The sequence below is a fragment of the Hippoglossus hippoglossus genome, chromosome 5 (genome assembly GCF_009819705.1).
Source record: "Hippoglossus hippoglossus isolate fHipHip1 chromosome 5, fHipHip1.pri, whole genome shotgun sequence".
Classification (NCBI taxonomy): domain Eukaryota; kingdom Metazoa; phylum Chordata; class Actinopteri; order Pleuronectiformes; family Pleuronectidae; genus Hippoglossus; species Hippoglossus hippoglossus.
The window spans coordinates 10,230,480-10,242,801 of NC_047155.1; positions in this window are offsets into that span (position 1 = coordinate 10,230,480).

Sequence of the window (12,322 nt, forward strand, 5' to 3'; positions counted from 1 at the left end):
AGAGTAAACTCAACCCTGTATAAATTTCTCTAGCCTTCTTTTGAGGGGCTTGGGAGAATAAAGCACAATAAACAGAAGCCCCCCCTCCAAAAGTCCACAACAAAAGCAAATAGCCCTGGCCTGGCTATAGCTTTATTAGCGGTCAGCTGGTTCCCATTAGAACGGCTTTGTGAATTGCTATCTCCTCTCAAGAATCCCAAACAAACTGACCCTCGGCTCTGTTTGTCTCCCTCTAACCTCTCTCCACATCCGCCGTGCTTCTTCAAGCAATATCCCTGGATACCGCCGCCCCCCCACAAACAGAGGTCGGCCTACGTGACCTCACTGACCACCGATGTGGCTACAAAGCTACTTAGGTGTAGATGGTGTTGAATGATTTGTGAGACTTCTGTTATTTAGTTTTTATCTCTTATGGTCTTTTGGCATGAAATCAATGGCTTCTCAGACACTTGCACGTTTTAAATAGGTTCGACAAACGTCCTTTTAAAGTGTAGAGTTGGAAATGTTTTATATGTTTTATTATATTTTATTATTAGCAAAAGAAGCTGTGAATCGATCTAATCAGCAAGTACCACCTGAGATTTATGTCTTAGCTGATTCCTTTGTTTCACAGGCTTCTATGTTGTCCTCATTTTAGAAACCATACCATTGTATATGATACTATACTTTATGTCAATGGTACCTACACCACCCTGCTGGAGTGAATACAAGCTAATCCAGGTTATAAATAGTACTCACCTACTCTACTTGTTTAATGCAGAGTACATTTGCTTAAATCTATAAAAACGTTTTTTTAGCATTTTCTCAACAATAAAGCTTTTCTTTTGAGGCCTGGTTTTAAAGATTCATGTCTTTAGACTGAATGAATGGCCCTTGCGTGACAGACCAGGTACAGGGAAGTCAGATTGTATTGAGAGACGGACTAACACATGTTGTTTTAGCATTTTAATGGTATTTGTTTGTATGCTGAGATGGTCAGTCATCATCAGTTGTTTTCTTTGCAACCTTATTAAACCCTTTTAGTATATGTTATAGCCCCTGTGTCATGACCCGCTCATCAAGGACCCACAAGGGCGATCAAAAGATAAAAAAGGTCGAAAATACTGAGTCCTGTCTATATTTATTTATCTGCAATCTGTGATTTTTACACTGAATCTTTTGGGATCGCTTGGAGGCGTTGTGTATATACTCTGCATTTATGTTTGATCCCGGTAAAACTGAGATGTGTAAAATCATGTGGGAGTTTTTTGTAAAGAATGTGCTGAAGTTGACACGTGAGGAAACAGAGACCCTTTCCTTTTCTCCATCAAATAAAGTCGGAGGGGCCTGGAGGACTGAGCATCCTTTGTTGAGCCCTGGCTCTTGGGTCTTACTCATGCTCTCACCCGGCCCCATCTGGATCAAAGCTCCACCAGCCTTGCCCTGAACTTTTTACTTCCTGTGATCAAAATAATTATAAAAAGGAGGCAGAAACACATATGGGTGGAAAGAAGGACACAGAAACATTATTTTTTACATTTATTAAAGAGAATAAATGAAGAATAAGAATGAAAGAGGGGTAGTTGTAGTGGTTGTAAGATTTCGGGGTATGCAGTGGTGGTTGTCGTTAGTGGGGACTCAGAGACCGGACCAAATCAACACAGAGACCAACCCAACAAAGCTACCATTCATGTTCTTTTCCGAGTAATCGAAAACGTTTCCTCTCAAACCCTGAAAACACGAGCAAGGGGCAAATCTGCAAAGACAACAGACAGGGGAGAGGTCCCCGCCGCTGTGGATTAGGGTCTGCTCGCTGTGGGCCACATTCAGATCTCCACAGGGGCAAAAGGATCCAGGCATCTGCACCAGGCATCTGCACCAAACAGGGCAGAACCAGGACAAAAATGAAAGGGTTGATCTTATTCTGCTGTGGTCACAGGGATTGTATGGCCTTGGACGCCAGGGGGACCTACTGCCGTTCCTGGGCCGCCTCAGACAGCTCCTCTCGATGCTGCCTGGTGGAACTGAGCATTTGATTTACCTGAGCTACCATTACATTTGGTGCATGTATGATATAAAACCATAGACTTTATATAAAGATGGACAATGTGACAGTTCCCCAAAAGTGAAGCCAGAGTATCTTGATTGCCACCTGGTGGATGGCTGTGGTACAGGTTAATAATCCCACATCCTCCATGTTAATGGCTGGGACATGGACCAAACTAAAAATTAAAGGTAGACGTTAAATTAATATCTCTCAAAGATGAAAAGAGTTTCTGCCCACCTCCACATAACGTAACACAATTTCCATTCACAGTCATCAGTCTGCTCCGATCAGCTGTGACCAATTCTGAAAAATTGAAACCATAAATTGATGTCATTAATCAGCCTACCATTAATCTACTCTCTATGTGACAATGCCATGACTAATCCTTGGTTAGGTTTATCCATAAAAAAGAATATAGTTTGATTTATGGGAAAATCATTGTCTGAGAAACGACAAAAAACAACAACTTGGAATTTGTAAATCAACATGTGCTTCACATGTCAGAGTCCAACCTTTTTCTAACAATTCCTCCATTCCAAACACCTCCCTATTGAGTTACTGTCAAGCTCTAATGACTTCCTCACATACTCCTGTCATAAATGCTACAGACCCTCTTCGTCCAATTAATGATTTTGCAGGAAACCAAGGACGTAACTTGGAACCAGTTTTGCCTCTTAAAAGATATAAATACGTAGATGAAGGGATGATCAAAAGGATGAAACAGCTTTGGGTGGCCTCTGAGCTTCCGATTGCCCCATATTGTGTTTTGGAAAAATGTTATTTTATCTGGGGCTTTGAATCATCTGAGGGCATCAGTCTGAGTCGGGACATCCTGTTTCCTGAGGGGAAGATGTTTCTCTCTCTCCCTCTCTGTCCCGGGGCGCTGCTGACAGCGCTGGAGACAATGAAGACTGTTGATGTTTTTATTAAGTAGTGTGGGTGTTATAAGTGAGATCAAAGAGCCCAACAGAGACAAACTAATTAGGTCAATATATCTCTGAGTTGGTGTCAGCGTGTATTTTTGTGGTTATAAAGATGATGAGATCATTCGGAAAAAATCATAGATTTAAAGACTAAATTCATAAAATAAGAAAAGGAGTGAAGTCGTAAAACAATAAGAAGAAAGTCATAATATTACAGTAACAAATATTGATTTAGATATTTTGTCCTTTTACAATTTTTTTGTTCAATATGGCCCCTTATACTCCATTGTAGTGTCCAATCATAAAAATACTGATTCCTTAGTTTCTGAGGACAAGGGGATTATACTGCAACACAAAGATATGGGCCCCCCCCGAACTAATGAAGTCCCTGGTACTATATCGTTGTCGACTGCAGCTTCCAACTGTTGAAGCTCCTCTAACAGTGAGTTCTGTGTCCTGCTCGGGTCATTTCTGTGAGTATAGCATGTGTAAAGTATGTGTCTCAGTCTAAAAGATGTTTGTCTTCCTTTTACTTTACCTTCAAACTGCAAAGAGCAGGTAAGGGAGAAAGGAATGTGGTAATTTGAGGTAATCAAGTGGGAGGATGTGGTGTTGGTGGAGGGGTGAGGTAAAACATATTTGAGAAAGGTTATTCTAGAGATTCCCACAGTGCACAATCGTGTCAATTGTTCTATAAATTATGAGGCTGTGTATTGGAAAAATAATTGCGGGTTGCATATATATTCACTGACGACGTTTTTTTCAGCCAAAAAGGTACAGTGTTCTCATACCTCAGATGCTGTAGGGAGGTGGTCTGCATATAAAACACACAAACGTCATAAAGTGTTTTTTTCCTGAGTTCTTTGTGTGTGGAGATTACTTTGATTATTTCTATGCATGATGATTGACAGCTGTACCTACCACTAACATCTAGGTATTCCCTACAGCCTCTTTTGAACTGTATTTTGGACATTTCAGCGAAAACCAAAGTAATTATCTTTTGTACACCTAAGTCCGGAAGCCAAGTGGGGCCACCTCTGTGCAAATGTCTCATATGTCTCACGCAAGAAATCTGGGTGTTATGTTTGTTGGGAGGATATGGTTTGTCTCCCGAGGATATGGAAAAAGTGATTCATGCCTTCATAACATCATGACTGTTCTCTTCTACTTATATTCGAGTCTCATAAGTCTTCATTAACTTTATTGCAAATTGTTCAAAATGCCACTGCAAGTATGATGCACAATATAGTCAAATAGTCATTGTTGTATATATGCTTATTCTTTGTGTTTTTACTTTATATTGTAATATTCCAAACTTATTTTCTCTGCTTGTCCCTAAAATGTGACATACTAACATTTAATATTGTGTGGCAGAGCTCTTTTGGATAATAAATCTGTCTGACAGACACGATTACCCTGTCGCTCGTCACTTCCCTCCTGCTGCAGCCTCATCAGCTGTGATCCTTCTGCGATGACAGATAAATTATACGTTGCCTGACCATGGACTCACTCACTGCTCTGCTGACTGTTACCATGGAAACAGATGGGTACCCATGTCAAATATGGGTGGATGATATAATTATTTGATATTATGGGGGTATTTTCACCTTGAGATACTAGTTTGTAAGGATACTCTGTGAGATGACTTCTGCTGTCATTATTTACAGTGTCAGTCAAGCTGTTGCTGTTTTATTTGAATAGTTTGAAGTCACATACGAGCAGTAATCTTGATGAATTTATAAATGAGCTGAGGTCAGTGGTTTGGTGACACCGTATAAAAGAGAGAGAGAGAGAGTGAGAGCTAGAAGAGGGTGACCAGAGGGAGAGATGAGAAAACAGAAGCAGAAGAGAGAGACTCGTCAGAGGGAGCCAAGCAAAGTTTTCAACCGGCCACTGATCTCTCGTTCATGGTCAGTTGGACGTGAACACTGGTCACTCTGTGTGTGTGGAGGTGATGTCCACTGAGAGATGCTATCTTTATTTCATTGATACAATGGCCTCATAGACAGCAGACAGTGGGCCAAAAGCCACAAATCTCTGTGCCGCACTACACCGGCCACAGCTACTGCCAGGAAGAGTGCGCCACCTACAGGCTCGAGTGAGAATGTGAGAGAAATCAGAGAGATTCATGGAGTTGAGGGTTCTTCTCAACATGGGGATTAGTCATAAATAAAAGTTTTTAGTTTTTTTTTCTATATAGTAATGGATAGTTTTAACTGAACAGTATACCTTGTTCTAAAGGATAACCAGAAGAATACAAACAGAAAAGATGATGGACAGCAAATGAGCCTGAAAAGCAAAAAAAATAAAATAAATTACATAGATTACAGAAAAGTGAACATCTGAATGATCAGGTAGTCAGCAGTAATAATCATATTTTTTGTCTTTACAATGATTAAAAACGAAGAAGAACGCCATTTAGCACAATGCCATCCTCTGGACAGTCGACTTCAGATTCTTTCCCTAAAGAAGTGAGCCTCTCTGTGGCAGCTCTCAGACCTGGATCCACGGCTGCTAGAGCTATTTCCTTTTGGCTCGCCTCGGCTCTCCTCTCATGACGAGACGTTCTGGCAGGACGGAGGGAAGATGAGAAGAGCGACGGGGAGAAGAATGGAACATTTTGCTCCTTTTGCTAAAGGAACAAATGCCAGGTGTCACAGAAGATATAAGAAGGCAAACACATTCACGATACACTGTAAGTTCTCCCTCCTTCACGAGTTACGTCCCATGTTTGGAGGACTTTGTCGGAAAAGGAAACCCCACATCTCTGAAGGAACTCCTCGCTCACCTCCTCTTTTTTCACTTTCGCCTCCTCCCTCTCACCTACATTTTTTCTCTCGCTCTTTACATTCCTCTCTTCTCTCCTGTCACCCTCCTCTGGACCAATACTCTCTCTCAATCTTCTCTTTAATCTCATCAACTCCTCCCACCCACAATCATTGCAGGTTATCTACCAGAGGTCAGGTAGCAGCCTGCTGCCGAGTGAGTCCTTAATCATTTTTAAAAGATTGCAAAGATACGACTTTCAGGAGGAAAGTAATTAATAGGTATATTAGTGAAGAAAAACATTTCATGATATAGCCATACGCTCCCTGAGGTCAAGTTTGTGGTAAGTGGTGTCACTGTGGATGATAATACACCGATAATAACACTCCTGCAAAGACTGCCAGAGAAACCCCAACCCACAAACACTATACAACTGTTACACACACACACACAAATGATAAATAATGTGTTCCAGTGTCCAAGTCTCTGCCTCAAATCACAAGTGAGTCAGAGTAGTGGTCAGTGCAGTGGTAACAGTTAACAGGAAAATGAAACCACCTGTTATTGAATCTGAGCTACCAGCTGAGCCAGTGGCAGACAGCTGACCTGTTTCCGACACGGGGCCCAGACCATCTGCGAGCAATTTACATTCTTCTCACTGGATGTTTGACAAATTTCAGCCACCTTGTTAATATAATAAAGGAAAATACCTTAGCCGCAAGAAACAGCTGACCAACAACAGTGAGGCTGAGGGCGTTACAAAAATGAACTGTATTTGTCTTTAATGAAATATTTTTGGCTTGATTTAGCATTTCTGTCGTTGTTTCCCCTGAATTTGAGTTGGCGTTTGGACAGTCATGATATAATCTTGGTCTCTAAAAAGCAGTTGGAAAATAAAAAAGAGGTGGGGATTGCTCTGGGTGGGAGGAACAGGCCCATTAATACAGCTCTAATTTGTTTCTGAGAAGTGCAATGTGCAGTGAGGGGGACACACCCCGGCTAAATGAGCCCTGACAGACTCTCAGCGACGCCAGAGCAAAGCAGGGTCCATGGAGAAGAAAAAAAAAGGGGGGGGGGGGGGGGGGGGATGAAAAACGAACCATGAGAAAAATCCTTACCCAGAGCATTGTTGAGAAATGTGCACACCTTTTTTAAAGGTCAGGTGTAAAAATTGCTTTTGAAATAGTTTGGGTCTAGTAGGGAGACATTATTGTTTCTTGATTGTGTGTGTTTTCCATCACACAGACGCTCACGTGACCAGCAGATGTAGATCAGGTGACACTTCTGCTGTGTTTTGGAAAAATCCTGCAGGAGCTGATAGCTTCACCATGTGTATCGCAGCAGCAGCAGCAGCCATCGTCCAACTCCAACACATTTCACAGCTACTGCAATAAATATGCCCCAGCTCTCAGTCTTATTATTTCAAGGTCTGATTTATCATTCTTTTACTGCATGAATAAAGATATTTTCCACTTCTATCTCTAATAGCTTTCTTTTTACTCAGAGTTTTCCCATGAAACAAACAGTAGGTAGCTGATTAAAGGATTACTGTCTAACAGCGTCCCTTCAAAAGACGCTCCTGCCTCCCCATCCCTTCATTTCAATTCCCTGACGTGCACTTCCATCTCTGCGCCTGGGGTCTCGCTGTCAGTGAGCCAGGTTCTCACTCACTTTATGTGTGTGTGAAGTTTTGCCAGTTTATTGGATTTACATGTCTCTGCTGCCATGAAGTTCATGGAGCTGCCCACTGGCACACGCTGTAGGGTGCACTCTGTGTGTGTGTGTGTGTGTGTGTGTGTGTGTGTGTGTGTGTGTGTGTGTGTGTGTGTGTGTGTGTGTGTGTGTGTGTGTGTGTGTGTGTGTGTGTGTGTGTGTGTGTGTGCTCACGCCACATTTCTCATCATTACTCGTTGAGTCCCTCCACACTATCTCAGTTCACAGTGTAATTACCAGACGAAGTAGGATGGCAGTTCTGGTGTCCTGCAGTTTCACACCCCTTTAATCTGAGAGACTCAGCCTCAGGTCATTCAGGTCATTTGCTTTCTCTGTCTCTCTCTCTTTTTGCATCCCTCGTCTAGCTGGGTTTTTCTCTTCTCTCTCTCACCTTGTCTCTCCTCTCTATGTTCTCTCTCGCTCCGCTCTCACCCACCTTCTTTGGCGTTTGCAAGCGAGTGCATTCCTCTGTCAGTTTGACATGAAAGCCTGAGCCGAGAAAAAGTGCTGACTCATCTTGGACATGGCTCCTGATGAACGGTGACAACATACAGTAAAAAAGAAAAGGATTTGAGTTCTGTACAGATTATAAACACAGATATTGATACTAGGTTACACTACTGGCTAATGTTTGAGACAGCAGACATAAATATCTCTCCTGCTATTTGATAAATGGCTTGAATTCAATTTTTTTTTATGCCTGGATGATTTCAAAACACCTCCAAAGGTGGTTGAGAATGACTGAGCACAAATCCTGTGGGACTTCCAGATCCAGACAGATAAAGTAGTGATGGCAAACCAACAGTGATCTGGAGAATTCAAAAACTGGGAGAGTGACTGTAGCAGAGTCCAGGAACAACATCTGGGATCTTAGTCCAGAGGAGCACAGTCCCAGGAACAGATACTGTGCAGGCTCCCAGGCCTCTGATAGAAGACCCGAGTTTGAAGGAGGAAACATTACACTGCCCATGTGGAGCAAGTTGGGGGATTTGTCGGAATATTTAGTTGTTACTGCATTTTAATTAGATTTCGAGACAGTAAGGGATCTCCAGACAATGCCTGGCCTTTTTAAATGTATGCTTTTGGCTGAACCTCAATACCTCATTATCATATTACCATCATGGTAATTACTGTCAACAAACCACACCACAGCCAAGGAGGTTGGTGGTCTCTGCCAGCCTCGACACTGCTATTTTATTTCGTTTGCCACGGGGGTCGGTTATTTTGGGAAACCTGGCCAGTTGCTTCATGGAGTAATTCTTTTCAGTGTCAATGGGGTGAAAACTTCCCAACAATGGCAGATGTTGAAATGGGTGAAAAAGTGCCAGTCGTTGGCTTTTCCTTTGTCCACTGAATAATCTGTTAAAAGGTTCAAAATGTGCTGTGGTTTGTATTATAGAAGTCTCTTTTTGTTTTATATTAGTATCACAGACAATAATTTCTTCCATATTACAACAGAATCAAATTAGTTCACTACCACAAAACAATACTGTGTTTCCACTAGACTAATCCATTTAACTTCTACCAGCTGAAAAGAGCACAGACCTCGGTGCTCTCAGCAATGACATATAAATGCAAATCTAGCCAGCGTGCAGGAAAACATGTTTCCTCTATTTTATAACTGCATCTGATTTTGAAGAGACAATCATTATTCATATTTGTGTGAACCACATGTGTCCTCACTCATACAGTACAAGTAAAAGTGTCGAGAGTTATTGTTGCTGCCTGTCAATCTTTTCATCGGAGCTGTGCATTACGCCCAGTGTCTTGTTTTGGTTTCTGTCTCTGCACCATGCCCCAACGTGTCACAGAAGAATGCCGTCTCTTTTAACTCCTCAGTACGTTTAACCATTTAGATGTGTAATTACACACTGTGCAGGATGTTACAGCCGTGGGGCCGAATTTACAACAATTTTGTTGAAAGAGAAACGCCACATCCTATGATATGTGAAAAGACCCAAGGCTGAGAAAGTCAGGGAGAGTTGCCTGAGTGGCAGAACATTTGTTGGTACGTCAATGGCCAAAGTAAAATATCACAGTGTGTGGTACATGTTATACCTACTGTATGTCTGATAAAGCGACACCTACTGGCACTGTTCCACAATGTAACTGACAAACTAACCATACAAGCTCGAAACCCAATCAGGAAACCTTATTCTAATAAGAGGGAAACACTATTCAAAGGAGGGAAATACCTTCAATAACTGATATTTATTACCCACTTGGATGTCGCGAGCACAATAAGGACTCATCACCACCTTTATGTTTATATATTGCAGTGATTAACTGACAATGTAAACAATTGCATTTAAGTCTGATACAGTTACTGTCATTTTAGCTCTGTTTTGGTCGCCACCAGCTCTAAATAATGAATCTGGCTCTTCAGCAGCTACATGCACAGCAGCAGTTAGCTGACAGATGCTCAAACACTAAGCAATAAAGGAAAAGAACAGATTAAACTGCAGATTTAAGATATAGAGGAGCAACATTCTTACCACAGCAGCCTCTGTTACTCTTGCCTATACGGTGTTGATGTCCATGCATCTTGCCATCTCTCTTACGACATCTGGGCTGCAGCTGGAGCATGGAGCACTTCCTCAAACCTTTCCACTTCTTCTATACCCATAACCTCCCCCTGCAGCCCTGCTCACAGACGGCAAGAAGGTTTTAAGTGTCCCAATATAGTTTCTTTATTTTTCTAGTTTCACTTCATTTAACTGGACAGATACAGAAACAACTGGGCATAAACACAGATCTTTTTTTGTTTCTATTAGCCTTAATAACCTTTTTCCTGAAACAAAGCACCCTGACTCCAACTCACTCAACATGCTGCCCGCACTGTTGTTTAAATTTTGTTCTATTCACCCATTATCTATACTACTTATCCTTTAAAGGTTGTGGGGTTGCTGATGCTGATTTCAGCTGACTTAGGACGAGGCCAGGTATAACTTGGACAGTTTGCCAGTCCACCACAGAGCCGACTTACAGAGTCTAAACAACCATTCACATTCACATATGGGAAATCTAGGGTCTGTAACTTAAAGTCCATGTCTTTGGACTGAGGGACGAAGCCGGAGTAACCTGGAGAAAACACACAGAAAATCCCTGACTGACAGGTTCGAGCCCAGAGCCTTTTTGCTCTCAAGCGACAGTGATAACCACTGCACCACCGTGTCTTCCTTTATTGATCAGAGATGATTAATTGTTGCCCCAGTGAATCACACAGTCTTACAGTTGCTCTACCACCAGTTTGCATCGACTCTTTATTCCCCAGATCAATTTTTACTCTCATATTGAATCTCAACTACAGTTTTTGCATCTGGAGCAAGAACAAGTTGCAAAAATTTGAAGTTGGGAAACAAATCTGCCTCACAAGTCTCACTCTTTCAAAATAAGCCAGGTGAGAATCAATATATTTTTTACAGTGTTTACAGACAGTAAGAGGAGGATTAACTCTGTGCCCCCTGTCCACTCCATCCCCTCCTCCTCCTCCTCCTCCTCCTCCTCCTCCTCCTCCTCTTTCTCCCACATCCACATCATCCTGTCTGCTTTCCCAGACAGCCTTGTTAACATGTCTGCCGCTCTGTGAGCTTCTGCCAGTGAGGAAATAATAAACAGATTATTTCTTCGAGTCCACTGAATCATCGTTTCGCTCCGCGCTGCACTTGCTGTGGTCGACTTTAGTGTCTCTCGTTAAGAAAATTACTCGACAGCACTCCACTGCACGCTCTCCAATTTACACTTTACTGAACCTGCTACAGAATTCCAAGGGGAGTTATTGGGGTCCTGTGGGGAAAAAATGCAAACGACACTTGGTTGCTGAATAACTGATTCATACTAGCCGCTCTAGTTTATGTGACAAAGTCCTTTAGTCCCTGTAATTACAACCTGAGAATAGTTTGATGTGGGAGTAATGCGACTGTTGCTGCTTTCAACCTAATGGGGGAAACTTCAGTTACCATTAACACACAAGTAAATACCCTGTATGTTTATTTCTTTATATTAAAACGGATAAAGTCAGCACTCTTAGAATACAGTGTGCAGTCTTATAAAAAATATACGTGAACGTGGAGTAGACAAAATCAAAGACTGTATATTGCAATATTTAAGAAAACATTGCATATGCTCCCCTGTGTAACAAAGGACTCATGAGCTTTTGAAAGAGTCGACATTGTCTTTTTTCTAGTTATGTAAGCAAAAGCCTGCAAAAGTGTTTATATCACATATTTCTGTGTTGTATTGTATTCTGTTAATCAGGTTTGCTGCAGGTTTGTCCCCAGTCTGTGTCAAACCCTTTTTGTGAGATTAGGATTAGATCAGTTTAAGTGTTTCAGTCTGTTCTGTATTTGACCTCCCATTCATTCAAAAAGCCGCAGAGCTTCAGTGGGTACTTGACGCCATCTTGTGGTAAACGGCAGTTCAACAATTTATTTCTCTCAAATTGGTATGAAAATAATTTTATACTCCTTAAAAGTGTTTTATCCAAAAGCATTAATTTTACACTTGAGTAATATAATTTATACCTTTATACCTCTACTCATACTGTAGTTGAATATGTTCACAGAGCAATAGGAAGTGGTTCAAACTATATGACAACAAAAGAAGTGCTGTAATAAAGAGGAAATATGACGTTTATTTACATAACAGTTTAACAGTGGTATGTTTTCTCTCCACCATTATATCAAAGAGTTAAATTATATATTTAAATTACATTAATAAAATAAAATTTCATAAAATGTGACTGAAAATCCAAATATAATTGAGAATTTTACCACAAACAACACTTCAGCCAACTTAACATTTTTTTATTTCTACTTAAAAAAAAACTCTTATTGGTTTTTATATGGTTTCATAACCAGTTTTTTAACCATACATCAGTGTATCTGAGGGATCT